At 32.1% G+C, this 23,303-nt stretch overlaps 1 protein-coding gene across 1 annotated transcript in view; it reads right to left on the bottom strand.

The window, feature by feature from the left end:
• The window catches only part of LOC111087376 (neuron navigator 3-like), a 164,481-nt gene that overhangs the window by 129,772 nt on the left and 11,406 nt on the right, over positions 1-23,303 (bottom strand). The gene's annotated exons all lie outside the window — the stretch shown is intronic.

A 23,303-nucleotide genomic window follows, 5' to 3' on the forward strand; every position in this document is an offset into this window, starting at 1 on the left:
ACGGCTGAAAGGGCGAGCATGTTTGGTGAGACAGGGATTCAAACCCGCGACCCTCAGATTGCGAGTCGAGTGTCCTAACCACCTGGCCATGCCGGGCCCTAAAACTATAGCCTCAAAATAAACGTCTGTTATTTTCACTAGATACGGAAATATGTTAAACCAATACATTTTAGATTTTATTAAAAGCCTTCAAATTGGATTTAAACTGTTTTGGTAGCATAACCGCTATTCACTGGTATAAATAGTCAGGAAAAAAGCAAATATTGAGAAAATGATAGATTTTTTTTAAAAAGGAACTTGAAATATAAGGTATAAATGGCATCCCCACAAAAGTTTATAACTATACAAATACTTTATTTTTCTTGATTGAATTTTTCTAAGTACGTAATTACTTGTACTCAGCGAAACCGACATATTTGTATAAACGATGAAATTCAATGTTTATATAAGCATCAATATTTTCGCTGGGTTTCGATCCGAATTTGTTATGCTTACATTAAATGTAAAACTGAAGAATCCTTTAAAACGAAGAAAACACTTACACATTTTTATTTTTGTTCTAACTTTTCTTAGCACCTGAGACAATAAAACGCTCATGGCTCCAACGTAAATGTGAATATATCGATTTTTGAGCGACAATTTTTAAATTTTTTTTCCACGCAACCCGAAAATATACAGAATATCGAAACTATTCAGTAACGATAATTGAAGTAAAATAGTACCAGAACAACAGAAGTTGAACAAAAATAATGAACAAAATACAGTTTTATTTTTAGTTTTTACTCACATGTTTCAATCGCATATTTTAAACAATGTAAGTTCTACAACATAAAAACTGATGAAAAGAATTAAAATTTTAGCTTCATAAGACCACCGGACAGCAAATTTCTAGTTTCTGAAAAAAAATAACAATACCATTATGGGCAAATATCAAAGCGAATATATGGGTTATAAATCACAAAGACTTAGAAAATGTATGAAACGTATACAAAAAATAAAAATAAATAAAGTGCGCGTTTTGCAAGTTTTTTCTTTCACTAAAATGAGAGCTTTTTGATCTATGGTTAACATTTTATTATTAAGATGAAATGGATTTACCAAGCTAGAACTAGACGAGAACTTTTAAAAAATAGAAACTTTTCTGATTTCTTACAAAAATAACTTTCGTGACTTCCAAGTTTAATTGCTAAACTAGGAAGAGTAAAAACCATGCGAAGTAAGGAATATTTTAGAAGCTTTTGTATGTAAGGAAACTAGTATTGTTACATTTATATAGTGACATATTAAATCTCGTTCTTGTGAAAAGCAAAATATAATTACTGTGTATTAGAAAATAAACTCTTATGTTCGTGAATATTTTATTTATTATTATTAACAAAAAAAAGCGTTCACCAACCACTAGAAGTCAGGAAAGAAAATCATTACATCTTACCTGCCACGAGATGAAGCACTTAATCTATTTCACTTGAAAAAGAGGGCAGGCAGAAGGCTGGAAAACTGACCGCACATTCAATAAAAGCTTGATCACGCTCTGATAATACATTTTCATACACTTAAACATTTAGACAGCACTGCAGTTTGTTCTCATTGCTATTTATCTCTATACCTTCTTTTTTCTTCTGAGCTTATTGTAAGAGAACGTCAACAGCTGGTACCTCAAGCAACTCGATTACATTTCGTTAACTAGAGAAAGAACTCAGGAAGTCGGAGCATTTACTGAAGAAGCGGCAAAAGCTGAAGGCTGTTTCAACATATTGGGAATTTTTAAAGAGAGAGATACTGGTACATTTATTCTTTACTTTATACCATATATAACGAATACAAAGAATAAAGTAAAACTACATTCTTTTATACATATTGTATAAAATATTTAAAAGTATTTTATTTTTCTTTCTATCGACTAGCTTTTCGTTTTTGCTATAAAATAGATCATTAAAAACACAGGGATAAAGAAAAGTTGCTGATCAATCCACAGCATTTTAGGTATTAATAAAAGTTTACTAAAGCTTAACTGTTATGTTTTGTAACATCTGAATTTCGTTTATAATTCATATTTCTTTTAACTTTTGTTATTAACAGGCAAGTGTAATTTTAGAGTGTTTGTTAATTTCTCTCGTTATATAGGATTGAGTACACTATATTAAAACGATTTTGACCATACACAAAAAATAACCCACGTGACAAACACAGCTTATATAAAGTCGCGGTGGAACAGAGTGTATCAGAATATACATTTTGACATTGTTTGGCGTTTTGTAGGTAGTGTTATGGCACTCAAAAAATTGGTTGCTTTTGGAAAGGGTATGTAACACCCGTTTTCCTCGCAAAATATTCGTACATTCATAGATATGTGTTGAGATTGGGGATTTAGAATTTCCAAGACAGGGATATCCCTTGTTCTTAATGATATTAGAAAACAGAGAAATATGGTTGAACTTGGGGCAAAAGCCCATCCAGAAAGACCCATGCAAAAGAATTACTTCAGCTATGGTAAGAAAAATTGGAGTCTTGTAACGGGATAAAATCCACGAATACAAAAGTCGGTGGGAAAAACCGTTTACGTATCTCAAGCAAAATAATTCAAGAAGGATATCCAGCTAGGAAAGCGTCACAGGTTGCTTCCACGACATATTCATTCAACGGTCGCATACCTCAATCAGCTAGAGAACGATATGTATGATATTCCTTACTAAGATATGCCGACAAAATCGTCTTTGTTATTGGACTACTGAAACGGGCGCTGAGAAATCGTCATCCTTGTACACTAGATGGCTTATGGAAAGCAAACAGGATGGATTGAGGTGTGTTTCAAACATGATAGCCTTAAAACGGAGCCTTTTCCAATGGAAATTACACTGCAGAACTATTGTCAAGATGCACAATCGTCAGATACGGCATGATCGGACATGGCAACGTGGACTGTAACAAGGTACGAAACTTCATAATCATTTTAATATAACATACCAAACTTCTGTAGCAAAGCAAAATATTTATTGGGTTTGAAGATACAGTTTAGGTTTTAACATCTAATGATCTTATTATATGTATAACATTCAATGTGGAAAGATAATCTGTTGAATATGATATGTGCAGAACCGTATAATATTTTCGATTTATCATAGCAAAATATAGTGATAAAAAATGTCCATAACTCATATATTTTACCTCAGCCACAAACGATATCTTCGAGTTAGCATATTCATGCGTTTACTGTTTATGTAGTATATACCTTATTTACATATTTATTAATTATAATATTCATGTGCTTATTGCTTATGTAATATACATACTTTATTTATATGTTTATAATTATCATATTCATGCTAGAGAGAAGGCGGCTAGTCAACACCACTCACCGCAACTCTTGGGCTACTCTTTTTACCAACGAAGTGGGATTGACAGTGAAATAATAATGCCCCCACGGCTGAAAGGGCAAGCATATTCGGTGACGGGAACTTGAACCCACGACCATAGCCACCAGGTCATGCCAGGCTACTACTAACTGTCTAATTCATAAATATATAAATATACTATGTACTACATAAACAGTAAACGCATGAATATGATAATTCATAAATATATAAATAAAGTATATACTACATAAACAGTAAACACGTGAATATTATACTTCTTAGTATATAAATATACTATGTACTACATAAACAGTAAGCGCATGAATATGATAATTCATAAACATATTAATAAAGTATGTATATTACATAAGCAATATGCATCTATCACTGCTAAATTAGGGATGGCTAGCGCATATAACCCTCGTGTAGCTTTACGCGAAATCCAAACCGAATTATAGATAGTAAATAAAAACAAAATTAGACCAAAAAGTAAGCGAGCAAGTGCTTTTTCCAGCTGTATGGTTTTCATAAAGCTTATAAGTGTCCTTAATTAACTGACAAAAATCAAGAAGTTATCATAACGAAACAAAAATCGTGTTTCAGGGGAATTTCTTCACTCAACATTGAACTAAAAACTCAATTTGGGCAACTAGAGACAGTCAGTAAATTATAGTATTTTGTGGCTCAAGTACATGCTTTTCTACACATTACGGTCTCTGTTCTTTAAAATAGATAGAAAATATTTTCAACTTCACTACTTAGTTTGTTCTTAATTAATGTCTTGACCAATGGCTGGTAAATAATACACCCCTCACAAGTTATCTCATAGTATATCAACGTCAATGTTACTATGGTTACGCTATCTGCTATAAAAGAAAGTTTAATGAGATATTTTGTTGTTAGAGCAATAATCTATACACAAGTTTACTTGTGTTTACGGATATAGAAGATAAGGTGATTTGTGGAATTTTTTTACTTTGAATTGATGAGATTGCGTGCTTAGTTAGGTGATTAATTACAACTGTTCAGGTAGTGAAGTTGTAGCATAATACAAGGAAACGAGTCGGTCAGAGTATAACGTTGAGTTTTTCTCAGCAATATCAACGTATTTAATTACCATTATAAGATTTAGTTTCGAAGAATAAAATCATATTTGTTTTCAACTGCAATATTAACTAATAAAATGTAGATCGATCGAAAACTTGACTTTATAAACTGGATAACTTTCAGTTGTATTTCAATTTAGGTTGTTATTTTTTTATAGAACTAATATGCCTTTAATATGACTTTGTTAAAATAAATTAAAACCTTAGATTGAATCTTGTTATCCATTTGTTTTATGTTATTAATGTTAGAGTCTAAACATTTGAAGTAACCGTAACTTTTAATGCATGACTTTTACAGTACAGTACGAATTTATTTACCCTTCAAATAAATCCAATACACATGGAACAATATACATGTATAAATTCATATTAACTACTAGTGGTGAGTAACAGTAAACCGACACACACACATATATATACCCATTGCTCTAAGTATTCCAGCAAAGACATATTGAGGTTGGATTTCCTATAAACGCCACCTGCCATGGATTTTGTGAGGTTTGAAAACGTTACAGTGTTTGTTTGAATTTAAGCACAAAGCTACACAATGTGCTATCTGTGGTCTGCCCACCATGGGTATAGAAACCCGATTTCTAGCGTTGTAAGTCCGCAGACATATACCGCTGTACCACTGCACGTTACAGTATCTGTTCAAAGATCTTCTTTAATCTAAAAGCTTAAATGGCAATTGCCTTCGCTACATTAAGTGGTTAATAAAATTTGTTAGACGATTTTTAACTTTGTGAAATACTAGTGTTCTTTGTAAGTTATAACTTTTCTTGAGAATTAATTATCTAATCAGATGAAAAGTAGAGTGGTAAAAAAAAAACTTTTAATAATTAATATTTCAATTAGATAAAGTTTGATTAAATTACTCATTTGTTCGTTTGCGGTAAGTTTTGCATAGAATAGTTGTAAGTACCGACTTGAAGTTACTTCTATAATTCCATGTGTGTTTCTTTGTTTTTGTTGAATTTTATGCAAACTGTTCGAGATCTTTCTGCGCTAGTCGTCTCAAATTTTAAAGCGATAGACTATGGGGAAGGCACCTAGTTAATAGTGAGATTTGACCATTAAAATTCGGGGTAAAGGGGAGCAAAACACGGAAATCCGGATCCACAGTCCGGCACACTAAACAATGGATCGCAAATGGCCGTTTATAATTACAAAATTCATTGAAACAGTTAGTGTATAATAGGATGTTTAATTGTATAAAAAGTAGTTCTTGAGAATAGTTGCTGTTTAATTTCTCTCTATGTAATAGAAAGGCTTATGACAAATTTTGGTGCGGTTTAACTTCTCACTGTATAATACACTGATTCACAACAAGCGATTCTGCTTCACATCTGTCTGTATAGAAGGTTGTTTGATGACAAGTTATGTTGCTTCACGTCTCACTGTATAGAAGGTTGTTTGATGACAAGTTATGTTGCTTCACGTTTTACTGTATGGAAGGTTGTTTGATGACAAGTTACGTTGCTTCACGTCTCACTGTATGGAAGGTTGTTTGATGACAAGTTATGTTGCTTCACGTTTTACTGTATGGAAGGTTGTTTGATGACAAGTTACGTTGCTTCACGTCTCACTGTATGGAAGGATGTTTCATGAGAAATTAAGCTGCTTCACGTCTCAATGTATAGAAGGTTGTTTGATGAGAAATTAAGCTGCTTCACGTCTCACTGTATGGAAGGATGTTTCATGAGAAATTAAGCTGCTTCACGTCTCACTGTATGGAAGGATGTTTCATGACAAGTGTTGTTACTGTGTGGTAGTGTGATTCCTAACAAACAGTATATATGTATATATACATATATGCTTAACGTTCTACCGTGCTTTATGTATACCCCTTTCATCGTTCCCCGAGTATTTTACAAACGATTGTTAATGGATTGCACGAAGCATTCACTTCAATGTATGTAACTTCTGGGCAACTGATATTTACTGTTTTGAAAAGTTTATTATTGCAAAGGACGGTTGTCTGAAAAACTTCAATAGTAGATATTTCACTATCGATGTAAAATATGTTTTACAACATTTGGGTTCCACATAACTTTTGATGGAAGGAAATACACTGAAACTATTTATTGAAACTAAGTTACTGTTCCAGTTTACGTTCAATTCCGCAAAGAACTTCGTTTTAGTTAACCCAGCTCTTCGACACGAAGTAATATATCATTAGTATAACATAACACAACATCAAGTTAACATAAAATAATGTTTAGGGACAAAAAAGATATATTGGTGCATCTAGGCTGTCCCATCCTTTAAACTAAACTAAAACTATTAAAAAAAACCTCAAAGGCAGTCCTTATCATTCCTATAGTTATCAAGGTTTCTCTTAAACTCACTTGAATATACCGCCTCCACAACATGTTAAGGCAACCCATTCCAAAGGCCAACCACCCTGTTAAAAAAACGAAAATGTCTTAGCTGAAGATGTCTCCTACCTTGCCAAAATTTATACTTGTGTCCCCTAGTCCTACTATTCTGACTGTTAAATATGAAAAAAGATGATGCATCAACACTATCAATTCTCTTTACAATCTTAAACACCTCAAGCAGGTCCCCTCTAACTCTTCTTTTTCCAAGAGAAAACAATTTCAGAGATCTTAGCCTCTTCTCCTATGACAATCCTCCATCCCAGGCACCATTCTAGTAACCCTTCTCTGAACCCTTTCCAATAATTCAATGTCCATCCTAAGATAAGGAGCCTAAGACTGAACACAATATTCAAAATGTGACCTAACCAGTGACATATACAATGAAATTATAACCTCTTTAGACTTGTGTTCAATATTTCTATAGATACAACCTAAAATCATATTTGTCCTACACCTAGCAACAGCACATTGTTTGGTCTCTTAAGAGACTGATCAACCACTACACCATAAAAAAGATTATGATAATAATGATTAAACGTTGCAATATGATGGTAATGAAGACTGAATTATTTTATTTCGGATTAATAGTTTAAAGACTGCAACAACATGAATTATTATGGAGAAATAAATTAATTACTATACATCAATGTAACACCCAACACCAATGATGACGAATGTTTAAGTTGTTTGTGATGCAACACCAATATTAACACACATATTCAGTAAACTCCTAAAACCATCTAAAAATATTACCATATAATGCTATTTCCTTTAACAATGTTTCGATTGGCAGAAATAATATCTTGAGTCTATAGAATTCATAACAGCTGTTGTCAGCTTTCTTGTACGAGTCGTTGGTGGGTGAGATCAATAAACATAGTGTTTCGCTGGCCCACAATCAATGAAGTGTAATAAAACTCAAGACGTTAGGTAGTTGGCAGTTAAAAATCCAAGTATTTACGTGTAGTATCTAGCGTTAGCTAAATGTAGAAGTTGAGAAATTTGAAGAAAAGTGACTTATCAGATAATATATTTGTTATTTAAGCGATGTGTTGCCTGCACTGAATTTTATACACTTAACTACAGTAATGAACTGTGTGAATAATTTGCGAGCAAATCTCTGAACACGCATTTCAGTTTCTTTTTTACTTTATATTAGAGATAATTTGAAATTTGTTTTGTTAACAAGAAAACATTGGAAATTAAACAGCTATTCAACATTAAGACAAGGAAATACAGAGAGTAACTTGGCCTTTACATAATTTGGCCTCAAAGCAAAGAAGTAAGGAGATATTCAATTGAGGTAAATTTCATTTATATAATTTCAGTTGTTGCAGGAGCTTTTACAACTTTATTGTCAATAAGAAACGCCATTACTTAAATGGTTTGCAACCTAAGAAAGAACATGTTAGAATATAGGGAGGATCTCTGATTACTTAATGTAATGTGTATTGTGTTGTTCTGTATTATATAAATCATTATTTAGCATAATAATTTGTAAAAGTATGTGATTATCTTTGAAACTAAAGGGAGGATTCATATGAGAAGAAATAATTAACAAACAAACAAACATTTTATCTTATTTTACTGAAAACAAGTTAGGCTTAACTGATAGGAATTACCCAAGAAATCTATTCTAGAGAATTATTAATATTATTTCGCCTAAGATCATTTAATAGTTGGGAATATATGCGAAATCAGCTACCATAGATAACATGCAGAATCTAAAAATATGTAATTATTTTATCTGGTCATCTACGCTAAGAGATAATTTCATCCGTAATAAACACATTTACAAAATTTACGAAAGTCAATAAATATCTTTTTAAGGTTAAGACTACAATTTTATTTTCTATGATATTGAAACAGGGGACGTTTTGGTCTGTGTACTAAGAATCTATAATAAAGATCTCAGAGCAGAGAAAGAATAACAAGGAATGTCAGAGCTCCAGAAAGATAGAGCCTGTGGAAGCTTAAAGTGAAATAATGTTGGATCTTTATAAAATTTCTTAAAAATGTTTATATATACGAATTAAATCGAAACTTACAGTATCCAAACTTTACAGAGAATTATATATTTCAAGTTTTAGCACTTATTTATTTTTAAAAGAACAATTAAGTTCAGAAATAGTTATTTTATTGAGTGGGATATATTTGTGTCAAAGTCCAATTAAAATTCTATAGGAAATATTAGTTAGATGAAAGAATGAATCTTCGAGCTTTTTACTAAAAAAAGAAAAATAGGTTTAGTTTAGATAAATTATATTTATATAAATTATTAGTAGGTTTCTTCTTGAATGTTTTATGTCATTTAATCTCTATTAACTTTTAAGACATTGGTATTCAACGTATAGGTTTTCTCTTATATTAATCTAAATTGTTTCTAATCGCAGCTCGTCCATTTATTCAAATATTCTAAATCTATTTTAACTGGTTATAAAAATAACTTAATATCATAGTGAGAATTTAATAGCCATATTTATATTAGATAGTAATATTACAGAATAGATGTATGATCCCAAAATGAGATATAATTATTATATACTTGATAAAGCAATTATTTTCTGTCATCAGGGTTGTTCTAGTATCATTAAACTTGAAGTCGAATTTTAGATTTTAAGGCTTAACGTGTTTCCTCTTGAGACTAGAGAAACCACTTGAGTGGTCGATAAGAAGATTACTGGACGGATTATAAACAAGGTTTTAACATGCTATGTTGTCGTTATCGATTTATTTTGAAAAGTATATGTTATATTTACTTCTATACTCCTTTTCTGCTCGGACAAGCAAAAGTGATAACGTTTTTCTATAATGAAACCATGCAGGTCTGTAATGAGATTTGAATATTTACGTCTCAGTAGTTGTAAGCCTTATACATATATATATTTGCACACAATATTTAATACAATTTCGAAAGCAGTGAATAAAATGGGTATAAAATACACAATCATGTGATTGCTCCCACTCTAATGAATGAAAATGAGCTACACCAAAGTACAGTCACGTTTTGTTTGTTTACCTTATGATTGGTTGTTATCAAACACTCAGACAATGTCACACCAGCATAATATCTATGAAAATATAAGTGGTAATACTATTCCTTTCAGTAGTGTGATTAATGCACTCATGGCTCCCATGGCAGAAATACTATATGACAAACGTGTAAAAATCAAAGTAACCAAATTATGGAAGCTGAAGTAAGCATCAAACTTTAAACAATGGGATGAGCAAAGCTGGAAGAGGATGTTCTTTACAGATGAATTTCTTTCCAGCTTCAAATTATTGTATTATATTGAAATCGGTCATTAAATTAATGTTTTTTTATCAAACATTTTTCTGATTGAACTAATAATGTTCAATTTCATATTTTATAGTGTTTTTTTTTAATATGCGTGTTAATATTCTCGAGATAGTTGTACACTATATAGAGGTTTAGTACGTTAGATTAAAACTATTTTGGAGCCTCACCACGTCGTTACAGCTCATGTCGCCACGTCTGGCCAAGCTCTTTTTTAAATTGCAGCGTAACTACTATTGCAAAAGGCTCCATCGTAAGACTTTAATATTCAAAGCACACCACGCATCTCTGAAAGATTTATATATTCCATCTAGATGCGAGAATGACAGTTTCACAATGCAATTTTGAATGTCCTATCGCCCAGTAATCCACAGGCACTGTCTTCGGTGTTTTTTCCAGTTTTTCTTTATATATAACAATATGAATACCTGTTTCGTTCTCCAGCTGTTTGAGGTATGCGACGGTTCAATGGGAGGGATGACTGGAAGCCTTATCTTGATGGAACCATACTGTGTTGGGCTAGTTTCAAGAAGAGTTACTTGGTTATTTTGTGTACTGTTGCCTGAGGCACGTGGAGGGCTTTTGATTATGCCCTTTTGTTCGTAAATTCTCATCTGTTACAGGACACCGCATTTGTGTACTACGGCTGGAGTAAGACTTGTTGCAAGTCTCTTTCTTGATGGTCCTATTTCCCCAAGTTGACGCATATACCTTTATTTCAGTGCCATTAAGTACAAGAGATATCTTTGTCTTGTTAATTCTAAATTCTCGATCTGAACACATCTTTATGATCTGAATGTATTAATATTCTGTATGGAAAAGTAATGTTACACACTGTTCCAAAAAATGCGACCAATTTTCATTGGTAGCACACTTAATTCCAAACAATATCAAAATGTATTTCCGCGACTTTATATCGGCTGTATTTGTCACGTAACCTGTTGATTAGAAAAATTAAAAAATCGTTATAACTTAACGTACTCCATCCCTTTACAAACTGGGCAATAATGGCGGAGCATTTTACAAATCTTATTCTTTCTCTATAAATCTGATATTGATCACACAGCTTATAAACAACCTTCTGGTGGCTCAGCGGTAAGTATGAGGGCCAATAACGCTAAAAATAGGAATTCGATACCTGTGATGAGCCCAGCACAGATAACCCATTGTTAAATAATGTATTTAGTAACAATTAAAACAACAAAATACTTATAAACATCATTATAAAACCTTCAACATAATGGTGCTTGGAAAAACTTACTGCTAATTTAAAACTACAGAAAAACTAGAAAGTTAAAAAGAGTTAGAGAAAAAAAACACGTTACAATTAACGAGGTGAAAGAAATACTGAATACAAACTTATAAAAACTAACAAGACGACAGGATTACAGAATAAAAACCTAAAAAAATTAGTGAGCCAGCAGATCTATTGATTAAAACATATTACAAAAACTACGGAATACATAGAATTTTTGAATTATAAATTCGCAAAGAATGAGCATGCATAACCATTGGGAAAATCTTTTAGAAGCTAACGAGTAATTAGAACTACTAAAAAAAATCTACAAAATAAAGCACGACAACGTTTATGCTTTGTCATTTCTCCATTCTCACATTCGCGGTTCCCTGCTCTATGTGAATCCGAGAAATATCCTTTTAAAATATCACTGGTGCGATGAACCTTTTAGTACTTTAAAATATCATATTTTATTGGTTTAATAGCGCATGTTGATTAATGTTTTTATTGTATTTCATCTAAGAAGAAATGAACTAAAGTTTGTGAACCAAGTTTGTACATTAATTATTTAAAATGATGACTGTCTTAATATTTCAATACAGCAAATTACAACTACAGGAACATTTAGCAAACATAAGTCTCTAAAGGTTTTCAACACTTCTGTGAGATGCGCATAGTTTCTATAACAGTAATTAAATCTTTAGATGAAGTTGAGAAATGTGTTGTAAACAGTTTCACAAGGAAATAGAAGTGTTAGTGACAGTTGTAAATGACTTAAAGAACCTCTGTTAATTCAGCAACTTTCTTTAGTGTTTGCAGATTTTCTCTAACTTTAATTACTAATATTACGACATTAATTTCATAAAACATTTTCTTTCAAGTTTCCGAGTCCTAGCTCAAGTTTCCACTTTTCATCATTACTCACTTACTGTAGTATTCAAACGTGTTAAGAGCTATCTGAAGGAGCTGTCTAAGATCCTATTATCAAGGGATAAAACAATTTTTATTTTAATTTAGCAAGCAAAGAAATCTGTTTTCTAAACTACAGACTCGGATGGTAATGTTGAATTATTTTATTCTTGTTTGTTTGTTTGTAATTAAGCACAAAGCTACACAATGGGCTATCTGTGCTCTGCTCACCACGGGTATCGAAACCCGGATTCTAGCGTTGTAAGTCCGCAGACATACCGCGGTGCTACTGGGGGGGGGCGTTTTTTTTAATTTAGTGCAAAGCTACACGAGAGCTATCTGCGCTAACCGTCCCTAATTTAGCAGTGTAAGACTAGAGGAAAGGCAGCTAGTCATCACCACCCACCGCCAAATCTTGGGCTACTCTTTTACCAACGAATAGTGGAATTGACCGTCACATTATAACGCCCCCACGGCTGAAAGGGCAAGCATGTTTGGTGAGACGGGGATTCGAACCCGCGACCCTCAGATTGCCAGTCGAGCACCCTAACCACCTGACCATGCTGGGCTTTTATTCTTGAAAACATATTCTAAAAACATTTTAAATGTTCAGAATAGGGTGGTATCCTTTTAAAATATTACTGGCTTAAGGTAATGCAATGAGCCTTTTAGCTCTTTAAGATCTCATATGTTATTGGTTTAATAACGTATGTTGATTAATGTTTTTATTGTATTTCATCTAAGAAAAAATGAACTACAGTTTGTGAACAAAGTTTGCACATTGATTAGTAAAAACCTCAAAAACTAGCGAGTTAGCAGGTCTATTGATTTAAAAAATATCACAAAACTAGGGAACACGTAGAGTTTCTGAATTATAAACATGAAAAGAGCGTGCCAGCAAAACAACTGAGCTATCCTTTGGAATGTAACAAGCAAGTAGGACTACTGAAACATCTACTAAATCTACAGAATTATTAAACTAAGCACGACAAGGTTCATATACATATATATATATATATATATATTAGATCAAATGATAAAGTTTTCCTTGATCAAACTACAGAAGACTTGATCAAGACAGACCAAGTCACATTGGACAAAAATCTGTATAAATTGGATGTTTCTGCATGATAACTAAAAATAGTCAGAAATCGTTGCAAGCTTATAAACACACTCCTCGTAGCTCAGCGGTAAGTATAAGCTCAAAACTTCAACAATATTTTAAGTATAAAGTCTGACTGCGAGAATATAGGCTTTAAATCAATAACATTTGGCTTCTTCTCTTCTCCTCAAATTTTGAGCTATTTATTTTATATATGAACTGTGTGTGTGACTTATGTTTAGGCTTTAGAATACCCAAGAAAGTATGCTAAAATAATCCCATAAAATCCAAATACCTTATTCATTCCGCAATAAAGTTTGATTCAAACATGTCTGTAGGACAGAGACTAGAATTACAAAAAAAAAGTATTCTATAAGATGTGCGCAACGGTTTTCGATCTTGAAGTAAACAGCTCAACTGAGATATTATTTATCCTCAAAGGTTCAACTAATATGACAAACATACTTCCAGGTGTTATGTCTGAGCTATTAATCTGTTTCTCACTTTTGACAAAAATATTTATAACAAGAAATACTGTTTCCACCCTGAATTATAACATAACTACTTCAAGTAAGATGTCTGGACTAGCATGATTAATATTAATTATAAACATCAGCGTGAAATAATTACTTATAATTACTATTATCAAATAATGGTACTGTAATAAAAGTGTAGGCTATATGCTCATAATAAAAGCAATGTTTTTCAACAAAAATTAGTTGTCTAATATCATTTAAGATGTATATTGGTGTCTAGCATCATTATTAGAGAAGTTCTGGACATACCATTTAATCATCAACAAAATTCTTGAACTCCGAGTTAAAAACGTTTCATGTAAGTCATCACTAATAATTACAATTTTCAATTAAATCCTTAGGCTCAAGAATTCAAGTAAAAAAGAGAATTATCCAAACGTTATCATTAAATTAAAAAATAAATAAGTTAAGTTTTATAAACTTGTAGTTTCTTATATTTTTCCTCTAATATCACTTTCCAAACATTTCATAAGCGTACGTAGCATTACATTTTTAGTTTGATAGTGCTTAATTAAAAGAACCTTAAAATTGCACAAGATAATATTCAACGAAGCAACCTTCTACATTGCGTTGAGCCATTACAGTGTATTTGAAACGGTGATTTCGAAGTCTGTCTATTTTGTTCTTCTGAAGCGATAGCTAACCATCAAAAGGTTTATTGTTAGTTCTTATCATGAACGAAAGCAAACGACTATATTTAGTATTATATAGCAGAGAATGTTATGATTTCGATTGATACTTTACTGCAGTGAATAGAGCCGGGGATGAAGGACCGTTGTAATTCTGTGACACTTTGTTAGAGTGAGTAGAGTTGGGAATAAAGAACAGTTGTAATTCTATAACACTTTACTGCAGTGAATAAAGCCGGGGATGAAGGACCGTTGTAATTCTGTGACACTTTGTTAGAGTGAGTAGAGTTGGGAATAAAGAACAGTTGTAATTTTCTGACATTTCTCTACGTTGAGTAGAGTTGAGGATAAAGGACAGTTGTGTTTTGTGACATTTACTATAATGAATAGAGTTGAGGATAAAGGACAGTTGTGTTTTGTGACATTTACTATAATGAATAGAGTTGAGGATAAAGGACAGTTGTGTTTTGTGACATTTACTACAATGAATAGAGTTGAGGATAAAGGACAGTTGTGTTTTGTGACATTTACTATAATGAATAGAGTTGAGGATAAAGGACAGTTGCGATTTCTTGACATTTCACTATAGTGAGTGCAGTTGCAGATGAAAGATGGTTGTGATGTCATGATAGTGTAGTGAGTGCAAGAATATAGGCTTTAAGCCAATAATATTCGGCCTCGTCTCTTCTCTTCGAAGTGCTAGCTTTTTATTTATCTTATATATAAACTGTGTGTGAATTAAAAGTTTGGAAACGGCTTGGATGGCTAATGAAGAAAACTTTATTATAAATTTACAACGTTTCGAGAAGATTATGTCATCATCAGGTAAGTGATGATGACATAATCTTGTCTAAACGTTGTAAATTTATAATAAAGATTTCTTCATTACACATTCAAGCCGTTTCCAAACTTTTATTTTCTAAAAAATGGGTTCCTCGCCATCAAATGTGTGTGATTCAATCTTAAGCTTTAGAATACCCATGAATGTATGCTAAAATAATCGCATAAAATCATTTCAACGGATGTTGATTATAAGGATTGTGTCAACTGAGGGAACGATAAATTTTCAGTTATTGAAGAGAAATACCTAATCTAAAGGAAAAATCATTATACGAATACAAGGAAAGGATTTTATATGTTGAAATTCTCTGTTCACATTTATTAATTTTTACTTGCTTTGATGTGCTTTCCAAAATGTTTTAAATGACATCATCCTATCGAACTTCTTAAAAAGATTCTTTGCCTCACTTTTCTTGTTGTTTAATATTTGCATTTGTCACCACACACACACACATATATATGTTTTTAAGAATTAATTTGCTGCCCAGCACAAACTACTATTTAATTGTTTTGTCACACGTTATCGGAAAATGCTAGAAACAACTGAATAATATATATTGACCTCGACCAGGCGTCCACGTGTTGTAACAGGCCGATATAAGCGATCTAATTAACATATTGAAAAACATTATTTATTTATAGCCATGTCTGCAAAATGATGTATTTGATTTCTGTAAAAAAATTACAAACACATAGTTACATATTTCAGAGAAATCCAAAACTATCCTGTGGGCTGTATGTAAAAGAAAAACTATCATAGTTACTAGATATTCATAATAACATTATTATTTCAAAAGTCTTCCATGAATAAGAATGAGCTGTGAAGACATTTGTCTTACTTCACAGGAGGTTAGATAATTTTATTTTGAAGAAATAATGACTGTTATGTTTACTAATCGACTAACTAGCACTACCACCAGTTTCAGTCAAAGTAGTTTCAATGTCTCTATAAAACATAAAATTATTTTATTAAAATAACTACAAAAAAACGAAAACCATGATGGTTTGGTGTTGCTAGGTTGGTAAGGCTCTGTTATAATACACCAAAGAAAAGTACTGAAATGCAGGAAGTTCCTCTTTGAACAAACTCAACTACGGAAATCAAATGGAATTCGAATCATTGCTTGCGAGCATACTAGTTATAAAACCAGCTAAGTTTGATTTTCGAAATAATACTATGAGTGTTCTTAAACTGCTATATGAGGGTCGTTGGTAAGTTCAACTTCAACTTTCTATCTTGAACGGCATAAGTTTAACTAAGATTTGCTTATAATTTGATTCATAATTAAAATGAAAAACAAGAGGGAATCCTCAATAGCCGCGGCACTTGAAATTCTTTTAGGCAGGATTAGAGTAAATTAATCTATGAGACCTTTTTGTTTTCATTTTATTAGCTATATGTTTGTGCGCCAACAATATCAAGCATACCGTTCGCGTATACGCGATTCCATTTTATTATTCTTCAGAATCTCTACCAGCCTACCCTCAAATTGAAATTTTTTTAGGCAGGATTAGAATAAATTAAGCTCGAGACCTTGGGCGTGGTCAAATACTTCGATCGAAAGGGTTTGACCTCCTGAATCCAAAACTGTAATTAGATATCAAATCGATGAAGAGACGAAAGAGCTATGAGCTAAAAATTTGTTCTTAAAAAAAAATCAGAGCTATTCTATGAAACGCTATGCCGCAGCTCAAAACTATGAAACTAAATACTTTAAAATTGTATATGTTTATGGTTCTTCGATTGGAACATATCACGTCAGCTAGGAATCAAAGAAGCATTTTACCGTTAAGAAATATTTGATGTTTTCTTAAAAAAAAAGAATTGCATTTTAAAAACTCGTAAAAGGTTACTTCTGAAAAAAATATCTAATATATAATTTTTTTAAATAAATAATCTACATGAAATCATATACATATCATGATTTTACAGAGAAAACAAGCCTTAAAAATGTGAAATACGAAGTAAACATTTGTACAACTGGCGTTTCTGTCGGACTAATAACAGAGAAGATAATATAATATCTTTCATTCAAAAGTATTAGTTTTATCAAACTATTTTGAGCTACCATTTCATTCGCTTAACCAAAGAAAAAAATAGACTTATAAAAGCTGAAAAAAAAAATTCTGGTCCATAGAAAAAAAATACCCTCATTTGTGGAAAAACAAAACATGTTATCTTTATAGTGAAGGTATTATAGAACAATGAAAAGAGCGCACATTATTAAGAACAAAATATCTCTTCTCACGTTCAGCTTTTTTTTTCCATTAATCTAATGTTATGTTCAAAAATACATCTAAATTATGCTGTTTAAACGTGCAGAACAACATGTCATTGAAGTACAACTTGAAATTAAGAGCTTTATTTTTTATTTTGTCTCGTTTTATTATTATACTTAAACCTTTACCTGAAAGGATATATAAACTAAGCCTAATAAGATACTAATATATTTCCAAATTCATGACTATCATAGAAAAAACTGATGATTACATACAAGCATAATTCTTGAAAAAATAGAAACTGGGAATCAATATGAATCTTGTTGAAATCAAAACCTTGCATTAGTTTAATAATGTGAAAACACAATAATTAATACTGTCTAACCTGGTGACAGAGAAACGTTGGCACCGCTCTTGTATTTCTTAATGAAATAAGCAACTAAATTATTGAATAGAAATCGTGATCATTATTTCTTAAGTACGTTAACCTATGTCATAATTTTAGAAACGTACAATAATCAATTCTGTTTTTTAAGACCCAGTTTCGTCTCTTATCAGAACGCTATTCAAGTTTACCTGTGTCACATATAATGTTATTCAGTATAGTCTCATGAGAACATGTAAAATCATTCTAGAATGTTTTCGTCCAAACTAACTCTAAGATGAGCAATGCCTAGTGGTTAACGTGCCCGGATTGTGATCTGAGTGTTCATGATCCGTGTCATACTATGAAAAACGAGTTCCACACTTCGGAGTGAGATATAAAAGTGATGGTCGAATCCTACTGTTATTCGGTCAGACAAGAGTAGCTCAAGAGTTGACTTTAAGTGCTGTGTTCACTAGCTGCCTTTGTTCTAGTCTATCAGTTGAAAATTACGGACAGTTATGAGCAGATAGCACTTGTGTGGCTTAGGGCGAAAATTCTAAAACAAATAAACCAAAATAAATCTAATTTATTGTATGCGTGTGAAAGTTATAAGAAAAATATAGAACGAATTTTATTATATTTGTAACACAAATGTCTTTTTTTTGTGATAATTCAAGTTAATTACGAAAATAATGGTTTCCAAAAAATTATGCAATAATCTAATTCTCTTCAAAATTCTTATGATACAAAAATTTAAAAACATTCCTTTTTGAATTACCTTCATTTTTAAGCGTTAAAAATTATTCATTTGTGTAACAGCAACGTATTCAAAGCCTTTCGGTTTAGAATGATATCGAACTTGCATACCTAATTAGACATTAAGAGCTTAATCTCCTTATAGCTAGAACTCGTACAGATAAACCTCTGATAAAATATAAAGTTTAATAACAGTCTGGCGTGAGTTTTTATTCTGCTTGCTGTTTCAGTACGCTAAGGAGACTCTAACATATGGCTTCTAAGTCAAGAGATTACAAAATAGGAGAGCTAATTACGAAGCATTAACGAAGAAATGGGATTGTGCCGTCCAAGATCCGTAGTTTGCGCACTGGTTTCACGCCACACTAATTTCTCGTGGCATTAAAGTGAGAGAAGTCGCCAGCTTTTAGAAGTTTCCAATAATTATGTTTAGCGATGTAATACTTAGTTCAATAGATAAATAGATCTCCCTTCTTATTTATTGAGTTCAATTTCCATATAAAGCCCTAAAATACTTTATGATGCAATTAATATTAAACTAAGTATTTGAATTTGCATTTAATAAATAAATATAGTTCAATGCGGATTATAATAATTTGTACATCTATAAGAAAACTGATTCTCACTTAAAAGAAGATCACATTTTAAAAGATTTTCATCACGTTTCATAACAAAATATTCCAGGAAAATCTATTCAGAAGCTTTATTTTCTTATTTGTTGCTGTTCCTAAGGTATTTTTAATAGGCCTAAATTAATATCCAAATCAATAGATAGTGCTTTAATTTATGTAATAATTCTAAATCAAATTACTCGGTGCAAATCTTAGCCATTTTGGTTTTGTTTAATACAAAACCCAGAAATTTCAGAAAACTAAAGAACTGGAAAAGTATGTAATTGTTCTCATACACTGAATAATTAAATGTTGATACCAGACTATGAAAAAACAATAACAACATGTATCTAATTACTCTCCAATTCGTTCTTAGAATATTTTACACAACAGATTTAGTGAGTATTATCTTTGCTAACAATCTGAAGAAGTAGAGTCGTCCTATTTCAAAACGAACTCTTGTGACAAAGTGTTCAGGTCTATAAGGATTTAAGTGATAAGTAGAGTTGGATAATTAACTGTATTTGGTTTGTTTGTTTCAGATATTCGTGAATAGCTACACAAGGGTTATCTGAACTAGCCCTCTCTAATATCGCACTGATAGACCTCCAATAGAGGGACATGGCCGTCACACACGGTCCCATCGTGCGGAGCAAGATTTTTTCATTTCTTTTTGTAGCAACAGGATACAAACCACGTATCCTTGGTTCCACTGTTTCACAGGTTTACCACTAGTGAAAAATGACAGTTAAAAAGCTGAGAAATGTACATCAAAGTAGTCAGTAAATGGTGTAAAAAATATGACTCTTATTTATTGAAAAACAACAACAATAAAGACAACAAGCTTTTCACACTGGTACGTTTATTTCACATATAAAATTACAAATGTGTTTAAGGAATTTTATATCAGAAATATAAAGAAAGAATCTTATAAACCTATATGGTTTTCAGTAAAAAAAATTATTTGTTAAAGTTCTTTCAAAATGTTTAGAATTATTGATTTTGATGGAATATATGAAATTGTCAAAGCTTATATCCTTATGAAATTAAACGCGTGTACATTAAAAGCAGTCAATAACTTTAACGACTGCAAGCATCAATGAATATTTTACAATCAATAACACATTCTTTCAATACGTTATTCGAAATTCCCTGACACTTAAACGCAAGTATGCACAGGTTTAAATTTTAGCAAGACATTTTGTAAATTCGAATTCTTCTGCTCAGTGGAGGCGTGGTAGCTGAAAGATATATTAATTTCACCCTTCCATAACTAGTTTAGAATATCTCTGTAGGTAATTTTTAAAATCTTGAGCAGGCATTCTGCATGTAGTCATGACATTCTCGTTAGCCAAGTGTCGAAAGGTCGGAAATATGTGCTAATACTTTTACTTAGATAAATATTCCTTACGGCAACAGCTAGAAGCTTGTATAAACTTGGCCCCGTATCTGTGTTTATTCCGTAGGTAGCAAGCCTATTTCAAAGGATGACATAGATACATACATGTTCAAATTGATATGAGTTGAAGAGTGTCCTTCCCATATATGTTGTTTGGAATAGTCAGTGATGTACTTAGTTTTGGATTATGAGATACCTTTACCTCATTTGAAAGCGCGGTTGTTTCTGTCCTTGTCGTGTGTCATCGTATTTGAAAAGCTTTCTTCTCCAGCCCCAGCAACCAGTGTACTCATAATACAAACTAAGAAGCCAGCCAGTAGATAAAATCGTCACAAATGTTACTGTGAATAAATATTTTGATTATTTGATCGTTTGTATTCGTTTTTCTTTTCTTCGATTAGCAGTCCTAAATCTACGTTTTGCTAATAGTTTGGACTTATCTGTTTGATAGCAATATCAGCATACTTATAACACAGAGCCATATTTTTATGTGAAGTTTAGTAACAACTGGGATCGATTAGTTAAAATAGCAACTGCAGTAGCGTCGATAAGATCAACTGAAGTAATCAGAATAATATATCAAGTTACTTTTGTTGATGCTCGTCTGTACTGACGGATTCGGTTTTAATACTACTGTGCATTAATTACTTGGGATTCAGTTCTTTCCACTGGTGGAAAAAAATCTCTGTTTTCTTTGAGCTAAGATCCGTCAGATCGTTCCATTCCTTCATCCATCAATGGATGGAGGCGATGAGACCTTTCCTCTCCCCCACTACGTTTCTTCATTCCTTGTTACGTTATACATCAGTTCATCAGGTAGCATCACAAAGATTAATAGCTCGTGAATCTAACATGTGTGGCACGCACATGCGCCGAGTGTGGTTCTTATAGAAAAGAAAATGAAAACTACTCAGCTACAAAGTTGCTGTTTTGTTGATTAACGTTGTTGTACTTTAAGAAGCCCATAGCTTGACCCTGTTACGTATTACAATTTCGAATGGTCTGAAACTGAGCTAAATAATATTTTAAATTTAGTAGATAAATAAATGCTGATATATCTCCAATTTATGATATTTGGCAACAAGACTGATACACGCAGTTTTCTTATTTTTTAATACAAATGTATTTTAATACACAAACAATAATACAATTTACAACAACAGTTATTACAAATAGTTATTACAAACAATGATTTTTATACAAACGTTTTAAAACTTACAAGTAATATAAAGTCTTCTTTCTAGTCTGGAATTTCCTTGATATCTTATCGAGGGTTCGCGATGAGCAAGTTAATTTCGAGTTGACGTAGGTACAATTCACTTAACAGGGAGATAACTAGCTCTGTGGTCATCACTGATTACACGCCGATTTTTCTTACCGGTGACGTTAGGTAATGTTTTCGTAAAAGTACTAATGTTCGATGTGAATCCACTAAAGTTGAATGATTTGTAATGTTCGAAATTTATAAACATTCCTGGCTAATATATATGAAGTTCCCGATTAATAAGTGTTAATCACAGTCATAGCTTACAAAGTTTATAGCACATCAATTACAGCAACCCAGTAATAGATACAGTTTTTTTGGCGCGACGCATTGGTTATATTTATAGGCGTGTGGAGAGTTTCTCGAAATTTCAGTTTTACGTAACAATACTAATGCTAACACTAGCGTTTACGTACACACATATATGTTGTTGATTCTTACACTCCAGAATCTTCTATAACTTTAGAGAATAGGCGGGAGTTTTGCAATACATATTTAACAGTACAAGTTATGTACATTTCTAAATATAAATTTAATTTAAACAAATATCGATATTGAAATAAATTTATAATAATAAATCCGTCACAACCTCTACTGAACAACAAACTTAGCTGAGCTATGAAAGCTTACTTACATGACAAAAGAAGAAGAGTGTTTCGGTAACATTAAAAGTTTGTTCTATTCTTTCATCATATGACTTGCAATACACTGTAAGATAATGTGTTTTATTGTTGTTGTTGTTTTCTTACTAATTTCTCCTCTAAGCTGTTGAAATTTCATATTACACGGTTACATGTTCGCATTCAATTGTTGAACGTTAAGAGGTCATGCAGTAATGTACAGCTCTTTTTATATTTTAATGTCGTTCGAAATCATTTTATCAATTTTATATTTTAATTTTCGTAAGACAAGCCCCAGTGGTACAGCGATATGTTTGTGGACTTATAACGCTAGAAACCGGGTTTCGATACCCGTGGTGGGCAGAGCATAGGTAGTCCATTGTGTAGCTTTGTGCTTACTTACAAACAAACACTCGTAAGACAAACGAGTATTCTGAAGATAGTCGAAATGTTGCTAGCATTACGCCATTATAACTTCATAAATGCAGAGAGTCCTTTGAATAACAAGCTTTAAGTTGTTGATAAGAGCTAAAAATACTAACGTGTCATTCGAGAAGACCCGCAAAATCATTCATAACTTCAAAGGAGAATTATGTATAGTCATTTCGTCGCTAATCCTGAGCCAAGGTTTCAAGCAGTGTATGCAAGGTTAGTTCACATCTTTAAATAATTGAA

The sequence above is a fragment of the Limulus polyphemus genome, unplaced genomic scaffold, assembly GCF_000517525.1.
Source record: "Limulus polyphemus unplaced genomic scaffold, Limulus_polyphemus-2.1.2 Scaffold2079, whole genome shotgun sequence".
NCBI lineage: Eukaryota > Metazoa > Arthropoda > Merostomata > Xiphosura > Limulidae > Limulus > Limulus polyphemus.